Raw genomic sequence first — 15358 nt, forward strand, 5'->3', positions numbered from 1 at the left:
GTGATCCACACGGCAGGTAGGCCTGGAAGCGATGCTGGATATGCAGCCCAATATGGCCTAAATTCGGAACTGCGCCGCCAAGGTCGCGCTTAGGCTGAGGGAAGGTTTTTTGCGGCCACATTTCAATTCTGGGTGTTATGGATACGGAGGATAGACTGAGGAGGATCTCCGACTACCTGGCACCACTGCCGACTGGGTGAGGGATAAGGGTATTGGCGATTCGTTTTCCTGGGAGGGATGAATGGAGAGCGAATGCTGTACTTGAGGAATATGAGACCACGATCTATACCGATGACTCCAAGATGGAGTCAGGGACTGTACTGGGAATTTACACTGACACACTTAATATCTCTGAGACCGTCGGACATGAGTACGGTCGATCAGGCAGAGGTCTGTGCCATTACAATAGCCGCAAGAGAAATTCTGATAAGGGATTTACCGCCCTCAAAACTCAGGATTTATGTGGACAGTATGGCTGCGCTCAAAGCCTTGGGGTCGATGATGGTGAGGTCGAGATTCGTGGTGGATTTTTTGGAGTCCCTGGGTAGGCTCCAGATGTACGATGCGACGCTGAAATGGATTCCTGGACATGAGGGGATTCCAGGAAATGAGAGAGGGGACAAATGCGCCAGGAGCGGTTTGTCTGCGCCTGGCAGACCAGACATCGGTATTGGAGGGTATGGCCAAGGCGGCGTCGGAGGCGAGATGGGACTCGGTGGATGGACTGCCGGACTGCAAGGGCGCTCTGGCTTGTCATCGGCCGAAGGATGACGTGGGAGTTGCTGGCGTTCGATAAGAGGTCATAACCGGACATCATGCTAAAGGCGGCATGAAGTGATGCCAACAAATTTTTTTAAGGGAAAAGGGAAACCAAGAAAAGTTTGGGTAATTAAATTTTAATCTAAAATTGGTCCCGAATTTCAACTTATTACTAACGTCACCTCTAGTCTTGGATATAATGAAAACATTAACCATTATTATTTTAACAACGTACGTTTTTATTTGAATGTCGATCGTATTCAGGTAGTGGAGTCATCGACAGCTAGGTAAGTATTTTTGTAGCAAATTTGCCTATGACCATTCCATTAAAAGCAGGGACAGACTTCTCACATATCAATTAGTGCTGTCCGATTCAAATTTATGCTCAATGATAAGTAACTTCCTGCCAATATACACACTGATATTATTGTTTATGGACACTTTTTTCACCACAAATGCTTTGAATATTGTATGTATTCAAAGAAAAATTATTTTCTAATTCATGCCAGCCTTTTTCAAACTTTCTTCAATGAAACTCCTTTTTGTCATAAACTTTAATAACTTTTTGCTGAATTTCATCTGGTTGTGGGCCCAGATATGGCTGAAGAAATATTCTCTGTGCAACTGTTTGAGGTTCGGAATTTCAACAGTTGGAAATTTCGTTTGGAGACTATTTTTAATGAGCATAGCTTAATGGATGTTATTCTGAAGGATTTTGGTTTGCTAATATCTCAAGAAACTAATGAAGCTAAAAAAGATGAGCTGCAGAGGAAGGATGCAAAGGCAAAATCCATCATCATCCAAAGAATCGGGAATTCTCATCTGGAATATGTGACAGACTGCAAAACGTGTTTTAAGAAAGAAACTGCTGAATATATTTGCTGATGTTCTCGCCAGGATTCGAATCCAGGCGTTCAGAGTCATAGGTGGACATGCTAACCTCTGCGCTATGGTGACCTCCACGGTTTAAATGTCTTCAAGAATTTCCGTTGGGATTTTCATCACAGCTGGAAGTGAACAAATAGAGACACGTATTTTTTGATGACTATTGCGCACTACAAAATTTGCATCTAAACAAAACGCTCATTCAATACAATAGTAAAGCCAGTGGCAATTGAAATTTGTAATTATGTTAAGCAACAGGAAGAGAAAACTTTTCGCTTATAAATTACAATTGGACGTGCCATCTGTACAGCACAAGTCAAAGTATTATGACCAGTTAGTTATGTTGCGGTCGTTACATAAAGCACAGGCAGATGAAAATCTGTCTGATATGTTTGGAGTTGGCAGTAGTGGATCAAAGCAAGGATGACAACACAAATATGCAGTGTTGATTCTGGAAATTGAAATTTAAATGCGCCGGAAAAACAAAAAACAAAATAAAATATTAAATAATTTAAAATAGGCAAAAGAAAATGAAAATTCATGAATCAACTTCTAACTACCTGCAAACTGTTGAAAGTAAATAGTCACCATTTTTTATGTGTGAAATCACTTTGCGACCATTATGTAGTCTATAATTTTAAAATAATTTGATCGATTTAAACCGACTTTTTTGCCATGACACATTTTGGAATTTTTTGATGACGCCTTACGAACAAACATGATTTATCAAAGGATAAAATTTATGCAAATTTAGATCATCGAATATCAGGCCTAACATTACAATTTTTGTAGTTTTTGGAACTAGAAATTTTGAATCACATAAAGCATGTCTTAAGTTTCCAACCGTAAATTAGGCGAAAATTATTTAATTAATTAATTTGTATTATTTTTGACCTAACTCGATCGCAGATAACTGCATTGTCCAATATGGTCCACTATTGAGGAAGTGATGCAGAGATCATATCGTGCCCTATCCGCAAAAATTATGTAAGCGGCAAAATCCAAATTTTACAGGAGACGGTTTTTATTGAATAACTTTTGATATATTCATGATTGGGTATTAAAATTATGTATTGGGGGGCGTCTTCTAAAGCAATTTTGGAAAATGAAAAATAATAATTTCAATATTTGCTATATAACGGAGTTTTATATCGCTTACATAATTTTTCGCGGGCACGCTGGTAGACTAGTTCTCAACAAAATGGCGGTTGTATCAATTTATAACATTAAAGTATAGATCGCATTTTAAATACGATTTTCTTGAAATTTGGCACAGATGCTCCTGAGGCCTAGAGGCAGACCATGCTAAAATTGGTTCAGATTTACACAGATTTACACAGAAAAATATTGACTTACATTTTACCAATCAATGTATAGAGTCTAATTGCTTTGATAATTTTTTTCATTGAAATTCAATTTTGCACTGAATCATGGCAAGTGATTTGTAAAAATGACGTATTTTTAAAAAAAAAATTAACTGCATGAATTAAAATTGTTATTTAATAGCATAAACGTGCGTCCCGGATGTAATTCAAGAAAACACGTCTTTAAAGGGCTAATAAAAGATCTAAAATTTTATAATGTGAAAAATTTCAAAGTTTTTATAATATAAATTTAAAGTGTGAATTTGAGTCCAAAACAGAAAAATCCACGATATAAAATTATAATTGGAAGAATTAAATACCTGCGAAGATGGAAAACAACGTAAAAATAAAATGAGGAGTTTGTTTATGTAATATTGTGTTGGAATATTTAATTATCCACATAAAAATTAGACATCCTAAAATTAATTGACAGAAACACCACTAACTAAAGGGAATGCATCCTGAAAAAGTCTCAGTTTGGTGCGATTTATGGGTTGGTGGCATTGTTGGACCGTACTTCTTCAAAGACTATGTGAATCGTAACGTAACTGTGAATGGTGAGCGCTATCGTGAGATGATATCCAACCTTTTTTGCCACAAATGCAAGAGATAAACTTGCATGACAAGTAGTTTCAACAAGATGCCTTTAGACAACATTGAAGTATTTATCCGTGAGCTACGGCCGATATGTTGAAAAGAATGTGCCAAAATTGGACTTAGCGGATGGACCATTTGTAGCGTAGTCACGGTCAACATTTGCATGAAATATTAAAAAATATGGACCGTGCTATCAATTCAAATAAAGATTTCATCCATTTTTCTGAATTTTATTTGTTTTTTTAATTTTGAAAAACTTTCCTATAGCTCTTAAAAAATCACTCTTTACTAACAGCATTTCTTCATGTGGTTTAGAATGTTTAAGATTTTTTTTTTTTTTTTTTTTTTTCAATATACAAATATTTTCCTCATTATACATTTTACATAGACGGCGCTGATCCTGATCCCTTTGCTGATATGTCAACTTCTTGTAAACTTTGGTCGTGCCCATTAATTTCCTTTAACAAAGACAACAATAAAACAAAAGGCAATCAGGGTTGAAAAATTTTACTTGGATTTTTTTGCCATCTACATACCAAAAGGATCCATATAGTTGTAGCCTCTTCTCTTATAATACTAATTGGTTTTTTGTTTTTAATAAAAAGACAAAATTTTGTAATTCAATACTTTTCATTTTGTATCCGCAGTCAATCGACTGTAGTAAGAAATGGCTTATTTGTGGTGAAAATATATATTTTTTATTTTAATAAAGTCAATTAAACATGTATTTGAACATAACTGTTTATTAATAACACAAATTTGTTTATAGGACCAATTTCAGCAAAAATTGTAATTGAAAATACCAATTTCTTAATTTAATCACGATTTTATGTTTTTCTGTGTATATATATTTATCCAGTTTGGACTATTATTGTAATAATTTGGACATTTGTCAACTGATGCACGATATTCGGGACGCATAATATTCTTATGACTCTCGAGATTACTGAAGAATTTTACAGAAATCGGTTTAGATTTAGATATAGCTCTCATCGACCACTTCTAGAGAATTTGCATGCGCATGTATTATGTAGCTCCCGATTTTAGCTAATATTGCAGTTATATGGTCATTTGTCCTCCCATCACCACAAAATTTGGCCCGTATGATGAATTTGATAGAAATTGGGTCTCATTTAACTATAGCATGTATGTATGCTTGAAATGAAATGTTCAGCCTTATAGACGGTCGAGGACGAGGATAGATAGCCACATCCACAAAAAAAAAAAATATATATATATATATAATTTTTTTTTATTATTTATTTATTTAATGATCCCATAAGCTTCGAAAAAAGAAGAAAAATTGTCGTATCCATTATGAACCCCATCCTCCTCATCCTAGGGTTAGCACAAATTATAAAAACTTAATTTAAGGTTAAAAAATGTCTTTACAAACGACAAAATAAGAGACTAGCTTCTGCTAAAATTTCAAATTCGAATTCGGTCAAATTTCTTGCACACTATAAAAGATATCCCGTAGTGTTTTTGAGCACTTTCCAAAAAATAAAAAATTTCGAAAAATCTGACCATAAATGCGCTTTAAGCAGGCTGAACAGAATTTTGTAGGGCCGAAGTGACCACCTTTGAAGGCCCATCAAAGCGCTCTCGGGCCTTCTGGTGCGCACAGTGTCGATAACACCTCGGCTAAACTATATACAATTTTGTGAACATATTATTGTCCGTTCACGAATGGCACACTTATTTCCACTAAGTTTTTCCCAGCCCACTGTGTGTCGTTAAAAATAAAATTTTGTAGAGATACTTCATATTGATGTAGGTCTTTGGTGCTTGCATATGGGCCATATTGTCTCATATTTAAACATAGCTACCCAGATAGGGTCATAAATACACGACTATATAGGATAACATACATTGGTACTTTGATTAGAATTTTTAAGCTCGTAAATACCTTAAATTATTGCTCGAGTTAGTTTAATTCAATGATACACTTAATATTTCCAATCTGAATACGGCCCACAAAGGTCCATTAATATGTAAAGTAGCAAATCCCTGTACTCGAAATTCTAGTGACACTTATAATCCACAAAATGTAAACTGGGGCGTGATTCCCCCATCCGCAATCGACTTATTACAATCGAGTTTCAATCCCATTGCATCCGGTTATACGTACCGGATTGAAACTCTTTCATCGGCCGCCTCAGTGTACAACACACTGCTAGATCAGCAACAACAATCGGGTTTTGCCTTTTTTAGATTATTGCATCTGTTATCGATTAATTCGATTCAAAAATTCGAATTGAAATGTGCGAGTTTTAGCCCGCAGAAATGTACTAGTCGTAAATAATGATTGTCTATTTTCAAGAAAAATACTTATTTTACAAATTAAACCAATAATAATAATATATTTTCATATTTGGTTCCTTAATTTTAACAAACATTAACTTTACGCTTAAGCTAAAGTTAATTATTAAATTGCCTACAAACATGACCAAACTAAATTTAATGTAGTATTTTATTATTTCAAGAAAAAACTAACTTTATCCAATTATAAATTGTTCCTAGTGCCTGCCCGAAAAAATCATTGGAGAAACATCATTGACTGTGATAGAGGCTACGTACGCCAGATATTTTATTGTCCTCTTTCACATAAAACAACAATTTATTGTGTAAAAACAGTCACATATCGTTCAAAAACCAGGCATATTGTTTAAAACGTGTTTTATTTAAGTTTTTACTTGTAATACATTTTCTAAACAACCACCATTTGCTTTGTTTACCTTTTGGATGACAAAATATGTTCGGTGGATCGATTTTTTCTTCCTCGAACTCGATAACTTTTTGACAAATTACGTTCGTAAGCCATCATCCAATTTTTATTTACGGAATTATTAGTCTTCGAAAAAGAACTCGCTCGATATTGGATGCGAGAATTAAGCCCTTGGCCTCTTGCTTATGTCTTCTTATTGGAAATGATACTTTTCACCATCATTAACATTCTACAACTTCAACACGAACACAATGCCTCTACAATGTGGGGCCGACATTAGGGTGATAACTTTTTGACTTTTTTTCTCAAAAAGTATTTCTTGTTGCACGAATGAATGAACTTTTGCCAGTTTATGATTAAAATAACATTTATTCCATTTAAATATTAAAAAGGCCACTTTGAAATTATATTTTTGTGAAAAAATTTAAATTTTTTCTTTTTTTTTAATCATACAAATCCATAAGGGAAAAATGTTTCTGTCTTATAACTTCCACTGGAAACCAAACAACATTTGAACAAAATGAGATACTGATCGTAAAAATCGGTTTGCATACTTTGTTTTTATAAACAATTATTCAGAATCATCTTTGAAAAACCCGTTTACGTCTTTTTTATGATTCTCAGATTTAAAGAAAATTTGTGAGAAACAAATGGTTATGTAATTTTTATGATTGTTGTAGGAAAGTTATTAGCTCTCATAAACTTACGCTGAATTGCCCTTTTGGTTTTTTATTATAGCGACTCGGTTTTAATTCAATTTAAAGAGAAAGAGGAAAGTGCATATTTTACTTATGTATGTTTTTCCGTTGGCTACCTGTTGGGGATGATTTTGATAAAGAAACCACATTTTGGACGTCATTAATTTGGAAGTTTTGAAAAATTTGCAAAGTACACGTCCTTACTCAAGTATATAGCCACCGTAAAATATTGAAAATACGTAGTATAGAAAGGTGTTCATTGATCGATTTGTGTCATTCCACAAGTTCAGACAAACCTGAATAACGGCAAGAAATTTCCGTTCGGATTATTGAATACAATACAACATGTCATTTAATAAGAGCATTTTTAACACGCAGAAGAACAGGAAAACCTGGACAAAGAACCTAGCCCAGTTACAAGCACCATCAAGAAGTTGCAACGTGGCAATTGTTGATGGATCAGTAAATAAACGGAGTCTAAAAACCATGTCATTGAAAGCTTCAAATTTCTTAAGTCCACTACCAAAGAACGGAGAGAGGATCGATCTAATTGCTGTAAAGGTTAAGTCCCTATTGAGCAAAACATTGAACTTCCCGCATATATGTGAACAAGGCGTGCAAAACTTTAAAAAATTCTGAAAGACAACGAGCTCTACATTACAAAACAAAACTTTGATTAATTGAAGGAATGGTTTGACATAACCAAGGAATGGTTTGACATAATCAAGGCGATTGAATTTGCAAAGAAGATGAGAACTTATAAAGGGTGATTTTTTTGAGGTTAGGATTTTCATGCATTAGTATTTGACAGATCGCGTGGGATTTCAGACATGGTGTCAAAGAGAAAGATGCTCAGTATGCTTTGACATTTCATCATGAATAGACTTACTAACGAGCAACGCTTGCAAATCATTGAATTTTATTACCAAAATCAGTGTTCGGTTCGAAATGTGTTCATTCACCGTAACGTTGCGTCCAACAGCATCTTTGAAAAAATACGGTCCAATGATTCCACCAGCGTACAAACCACACCAAACAGTGCATTTTTCGGGATGCATGGGCAGTTCTTGAACGGCTTCTGGTTGCTCTTCACTCCAAATGCGGCAATTTTGCTTATTTACGTAGCCATTCAACCAGAAATGAGCCTCATCGCTGAACGGTGAATGAACACATTTCGAACCGAACACTGATTTTGGTAATAAAATTCAATGATTTGCAAGCGTTGCTCGTTAGTAAGTCTATTCATGATGAAATGTCAAAGCATACTGAGCATCTTTCTCTTTGACACCATGTCTGAAATCCCACGTGATCTGTCAAATACTAATGCATGAAAATCCTAACCTCAAAAAAATCACCCTTTACAAACTACAAGTTGAGAGTAAAGGCCGCGTTGGCTATTCCAGCGGGAAACCTGTTGGTGCCAATAACATCCAAGCGAAAGAGGGCAATGGAAGCGACTGTTTCCAAATTTACCAACTCAGCATAATCCAACAGGCATTGCAAAACGCCTTGTTACAAACTCGAAACTGCTTTTTTTCGCTGTGGGCATTGAAATCCCAACCCCATGCCAGTCAGGAAGCCACAAGGCTTTACACAAGCAAGCTGCTCGGGTGAAACAGTACTTGGTAAGCACGCTTTAACTGAAGAAGTGGAGCATGCACTTTGACGGCAAACACCTTGAGAGCGGTGAATATCAGGCCGTAGACCTCAAGAATGAATCCAAAGAAATTAAGTTGACTGCGCTCAAATTAAAGGACGGCAAACTATCGAAGAAGGACTCCAGAATGTGTTAGATGAGATCAACCGTGGGCGTGAATACCGGCAAAAAGACAGGTGTTGTAGTTCGACTGCAGCAAATGTTCGAGGGAAAGGTCACCACACACTAAAGTTATCGCGTACATCTTTGTGCAGGAATTGATTTGTAATTATGTTGAATTGAAAGCAGCCTTCAGAAAAGGTAAAACTCTGATAAAGGAAACAGGCGGCTGAAGAGGCGACATGAAGTTTCTCTTCCACCTCACTCGTGTCTTACGTCCCTGCTGGGAGGAGTGAATTCTCTATTGTAAAGTTTAACCAGATTCCAAACATCTGCTGGAAATATACGCTGTAAATCTCGTGCCATTCTAGCTCTTCTTGCTTTTATTTTATTGCCTGAAACCCGGAACAGGTTGCATAAAATCTGTTCATTCATTTCTTACTCATGGGCTGACCATTGTTTTAGTCAATTGTTTCGCGCCTACGATTTTGAACTATGTAACTATCTGTAGTTCTGAATGACTTGCCACCAGCTCTCAAATACTTGAAGACATACTGGAAAAAACTATAAATCTACTTATTCAACATTGCCCGGAGTAACCTGTGCTTTGAGTGTGCGACCAAAGTTATATATAAGACTTATATAACTCCTGCCACAACAAGGACAACTACCCACTAAAATTCATCCTCTCCTTTTGTCTTATGACATATCACTTTTTATGTAACATTGGTATTTCATTATGTGTGTTAAATTGGTCAATTTACATACGATTCATCATTTTTGCTAGCACACTAGTATGTTTTTTTATAAATGTGAGCAAAAGCTGATTTTTTTACGGCTACAAATTGTTAAAGTTGTGAGAAAGCTGTTTAAATCACAAAGTTGTGCAAACAAATTTAATTTTGGCTTGCTGTCATTCAACTGACAACAGCTGATTTCTTTATATTTTTGTCAGAATGATTAGATCACCGCTCTAATCGAAAAATAACCGTGCTATTGAAAAGTGCTTTTCATGAGTTAGTTTCATTCGTATCGCCCTATGTGTGCAACAATGGCAAAATTTAACATGACACTTCAAAAATTGCCCACAATGACGAAACAAAAATTTTAAAATCATTTTGTGCGTTAGGTTCTTTGATCGAATCACCTTAAATTTATGATTTTTTCTACTCTTAAATAAAAACTCATCGAAATATGATACAAGGATATGAGGTTGTAAAAAGTCATTACCCTAGCCTACAAACATACATAGATGTGAGACTTCGATTCGTTGGCGTTATTCTCATTCTCTTTTCAGAGAGTTAGTTTCACTCCTGCTCACGCGCTCTCCTTTTCTCCATCTCTGAATCATGGTTGAATTAAAAAGGTTGGCTCACTTGCCTAACAACAATGAAATCAACTATACAACCCTGTGGCCATGACATAATTACCAGGTATTGTACCGTAAACAGCTGAGTACAATTTTTTCTCGCGAGTGCACTACCTGTCAACAAGTTTTGGTTGTGTGTGAGTATTAAAGTTAAGAACCACGAAACACACAAACAACGAAAAATGGCACGAACTAGTAAAATACACAAAATCAGCGTTGCACTAATCACTGATTTTGACAGATAGTGCACTCAATATTTTGTTGTTGGGCAACTGCCACAACCTGGCTCAAATTTCTGGACACTTCCTAATTGACATTCTAGTTTTTATTTGCATTATCATTTGTAGCAGCCACAAGATCAAAAGATTTATGATTATAAATGAGTACATTATAAATTAAAACAATTAAAATGTGAAGAAAGGAACAAAGTGAGAAATAAATTTTAAACTCCAAACCAAGCAGTTGACGTTCTAGTGGGTTTTGGATACAACTCTGGAATTGGACAATTCCATCAGCTGGGCAAGTGAGCCAACCTTCTTTATTTAACCATGCTCAGAGTTTTGACACTCGGAAACATAACGGATTTCTCACAACAATATATATATTTTTGCACCGTCTGAGACAAAGTTTTGTTAGTGGTGTAGTAAGCTTGTTTTGTTAATATCTTTAACATTTTGTAACATTTTTCTAATAAATATTATGAATGCCCGGAGGCCGGCAATCAGCCCCCAGAAGCCTTAATAGGCATATGAAATTTCTATATGGAAAAATCACACAATAAGAGTAAATAATAAACCCCATATTGGGGTATTATAATACCATTATCCTGACTGGGAATTTCGGGAAAATCGTTCCATGCAAGAAGATGTAACCAACGATACTTATTCATGATTTGAAGTTGGAGGGCAATTTATTGCCGAAAACCACAATCATTAATATACTATTACGGGCATTATTTTCCACTCTACCAATTTGACCTCATTCAGAAATGGGGGGGGTGAATATTACCAGGGTGCCTCAGATATATTATGCCGAATAAAACAATCCCTATGGCCAGATCTACAAAGAAAAATATTGACCTATATTTGACCGATTATATATGATATTGACTTATAAAAAACTGTTCAAGCAAGGCATTATGCTTCAATAATTTATGACATAGAAATTCGCAGACGTTCAACATATTATCAATTGTAAGAATTAAATTGTTATTTAATAGTATTAATTGTGCATTGATCAGGATTATATTGTGTTCCTTTTCACTCACATAAATTGCGAGAAGAAGTGAGAATGGGCCAAACATATGCCCCGCTTCTATACACAAAATATCTAGAAAAATAAAAGTGTAATTTTTTAACTCTCCATAAAATATAATTTATTTAATTATAAATGCCAAATTAATAATTCCTTGTGAAAAACGTTATGTTAAAATAGTGAGGATATTAGAGGAAATTGAGGAATGCAAACGTGGTATTAGTAACATATATTTATTATTTATGTTTGCTGTTTTATTTTAGTACTGATAGAAAAAAAAAACAAACAAAGTTACCAGTGCAAGACTCTTTGTTTGCCACGAAGTAGTAACACCAATTTTTCTTCTTTTTTCCTATATTTTAAATGTACATATTTCCGGCTTTCTTCACAAAACTTTATGAAGCCTTAAAATAGTTTTATTTGACAGTTCTATAAGGGAAAATATTCAAATAAACCAATCTCAAATGGACATTACATTTTGTGAATATCGGTGTTAATGTTTACATAAATATTACCATCAGCTTTCTTCGGAGTTATGAGCAAAGTGTTTCTGATTGAGGCAATATTTCCCTAAGCTTATGAATATGATGATTGGCTGGGTAATTTGTCGAAGAATAGCGCTACTGATGGCATGCAATCTCAGAAACTTCAGTGCGGTTAATCGTTCGACCATTTTTTTAAAAACACTTTGATTAAAAACCAAGTGGAGATTTTATTAATACAAAATCACCCAGTTTTGCCAACTAATAAATAAGTTGTTCCGTCTGTGGTTTGGTAGTTATCCCTGTGGTAAGACCAAAAATGCATGATCTTGCACGCACATAAACACCAGATTAACCCGATGGAGTCTTTCATCGGCAAGAGCTGCCGCCTCAGTATACAACACACACTACAGCAACAAAAAACGAAAACAAAGATATCGTTAAATTTCAAAAAGTGACCCATATAACCAATATTTCACTCCTATTCCATTTAAAAGCCCTTTTCCTTCTTCATTTTCATTTCATTTTATTAATGTAATAAAGAAGGCAACAAGGCCCATTATTAAATATTACAAACATTATACAAAATTTAGTAACGTCAATTTGGTGTACGAAAATTATTTTTTTACATACAGGAAACTTAAGTAATTTATATATATTTCGCAATTAAAAAATGTGTCTATTGTAGAAGAGTAAATTATCACAAACTATAGCATATCAAGTAATTTAAAGTAACCACACTCTTTAGTCAATGAAAACAAAATAGTGTAATCTCTACCCAATTGTAGGAAATTGGTCGAGTTGGTAGCGTGCTTGGATTACCAGTGCAGGGGTCGCGAGTTCGATTCCCACCAGAAGCCTTAGTCTGTCGCTACTCTGGTATCACAATGGACTTAAAATTGTCTAAGTGAGTCTGTAAAGATGTGCCACTCTTACCTAACCTACGGTTGGATCGAGAGAGGAGAAAAGCCTGCAATTTTTCCCACATTCGAATTCGGAGAGGTTTTTTCTTCGAAATACTATTGGATCGAAGAATATTTTTACTATTGGTTTTAGCTGGGCTAATTGGAAGTTTTGTACCTTAAATGAAAGCTTGATGTCTGTGCTTTTTTTGTGATTCATTATTTGGACACCTAAAATTTGGAAGTTTTTTAAAAATGGCGGCAAAAATTTTTTATTTATTGCTTGAAAAGGGTTGCAGATATTTTTATTTTCATTTGAAAGTAAATAAAAAAAAGTAACAAGATTACTTTAATTGGCTGTGACAGTACATTTATTCCACTAGCCGATCGTAGAATATCTCGATCTTCTGCGCTCATTCTAAAATCTCTGACACCAAGTTTCAAGGTGTCTCCCACAACTTGATCTTTCCATCGGGCTTTTGGTCTTCCAGGTTTGCGTATACCACCGTGTTTGCCTTCAAAATTCTTCTTTGCTGGAGCTTCTTCATCCGTTCTGACAACATGACCTAGCCAACGCAGCCGTTGTATTTTGATATGTGCAACTATGCTATCGTCGTCATACAGCTCGTGCTTCATACGTCGCCTATATTCTCCATAATCGCAAACTGGTCCATATATTATACGAAGAATCTTTCTCTCAAATACTCCAAGCACTGCCTCATCTGCTTTCACAAGTAGCCATGCCTCAGAACCATATAACAACACTGGTAGTATCAGGTCTCGTATAGTGTAATCTTCGTCTGTCGAGAGGTGGCCTTGTTTCTAAACTGCTTACGTAATCCTTAATTAAGTAGCATCTGTTTGCCAGTATTCATCTTCGTTTTATCTCAAAACTGGTGTCATTCGTTTCGGTTATGGCGTTGCCGAGGTAGATAAAGTTGTGTTTTCCAACTTTCTCCATTTTCTTTATATGCTCGGGTGTACAAGGCGTTTTAGGAGTTGAAACAATCCATTTCTTCTTATCTCCATTTACTGCCAGACCCATTTTCATTGACTCTTTCGATTCTTTTAAAGGCTGCAGTTACTACTTCCGGTGACAGACCTATGATGTCGATGTCGTCGGCATAGGCGAGTAACATGTGTTCTCTTGTGATTAGTGTGCCATATCTATTCACATCTACATCTCGTATAATCTTCTCCAGCAGGGTATTAAAGAGATCACACGATAGGCTATCTCCTTGTCTGAAACCTCGTTTCTCCTCGGTATTAAATGAGGAACGCGTATCAGCAAGTGTCATCCTGCAGTCTTATTAATTTTGAAGGAATACCAAACACAGACATGGCTTGAAATACCTTTGAACGTAAAGGAGTATCGAATGCGGCTATGTAGTCAACAAAGAGATGGTAGGTTTTGATTTGCCCTTCTCGGGTCTTTTCCAGGATTTGGCGTAGTGTGAATATCTGATCTAATGTGGATTAACCAGGTCTAAAGCCGCATTGATAGGGCCCAATTATTTTATTGACTTTAGGTTTTAATCTTTCACATGGTACGCTCGAGAGTGTCTTGTATGCGATGGGGAGGAGACTTATTCCTCTGTAATTGGCACATTTCGCCTTATCTCCTTTCTTGTATACAGGACATGTTATGCTGAGGTTCCTCTGCTCCGGTATCCTCTTCGCCATCAACGTCGGACACTAGCAGTTGGGTAAAATGTTCTTTTCATATCTTCAGCATGTTATCTGTTAGTTACAAGATTTCCTTCTTTGTCTGTGCAGGAGGATGTGCCTGCACCAAAGTCATCGGTTTGATGCTTTATTCTTTGATAGAATTTCCGGACTTCATTATATTAGCATTAAAATCTATATTAGCATTAAAATCTTCAAGAACGATTTTAATATCATGGGAGGGGCAGAGGTCATATTCTCCCTCTAGGCGCTCGCAGAAAATATCCCTGGTCTGCTCGTCCTTGTCTTCTGTCGGGGCATGGCACAAATAAGGCTCATGTTGAAGAATTTGGCTTTTATGCGGATTGAGGCTAGCCTCTCATCCACCGGAATAAAACTTGAGACAAGGTGTTTCAGTCTCCGACTACAGTATAGTTCGTCACCGTTTGGTGTTGTTGTGACGCCATTCCTAGCCCATTGCACTTCCTGTAAGGCGGTAATATCTGCCTTGTACTTTCCCAATACAAATTAAATCATGGTCCTTATTTCGTTTGCGTGGGTCATCAACGTTACAGGAGTCTACTTTTACTATACATTTGGTTCTCATAGTTTTCCGGGGCGGGTTACTGGCCCAGCGCCCCAACCGCATGGCTTTTGTGGGATTGCATATGTATCCCTCATTTTCGCGAGCCTCTTGTTCCAAGATCCGACGATCGGCTCCAGCCGCCACTAACCTGGGAACAGACGCTGATGATGGCCATTGGTTATTTGAAAGCGCCAATAACTCGCCTTGTCATCTCGAGTATCATTGGCACACAGCATTAAATTAAGAGCCAGTGCCACCTGGCTCCTCACTAAGACTCTTCTGTCGAAAATCGCTGACTGCCCGCGGCCGCTTT

The 15358-nt window shown here is 36.2% G+C and overlaps 1 protein-coding gene and 1 long non-coding RNA gene across 2 annotated transcripts in view; one reads left to right on the plus strand and one right to left on the minus strand.

The window, feature by feature from the left end:
• LOC106085854 (unconventional myosin ID) overlaps positions 1 to 15358 on the minus strand; it is a 111102-nt gene that overhangs the window by 94067 nt on the left and 1677 nt on the right. The gene's annotated exons all lie outside the window — the stretch shown is intronic.
• On the plus strand, positions 12533 to 13053 carry LOC131995882 (uncharacterized). Its single transcript, XR_009397671.1, has 2 exons — positions 12533 to 12623; positions 12681 to 13053. It is a non-coding gene; the product is annotated as an uncharacterized LOC131995882 (long non-coding RNA).

The sequence above is a fragment of the Stomoxys calcitrans genome, chromosome 3 (assembly GCF_963082655.1).
Source record: "Stomoxys calcitrans chromosome 3, idStoCalc2.1, whole genome shotgun sequence".
Taxonomy (NCBI): domain Eukaryota; kingdom Metazoa; phylum Arthropoda; class Insecta; order Diptera; family Muscidae; genus Stomoxys; species Stomoxys calcitrans.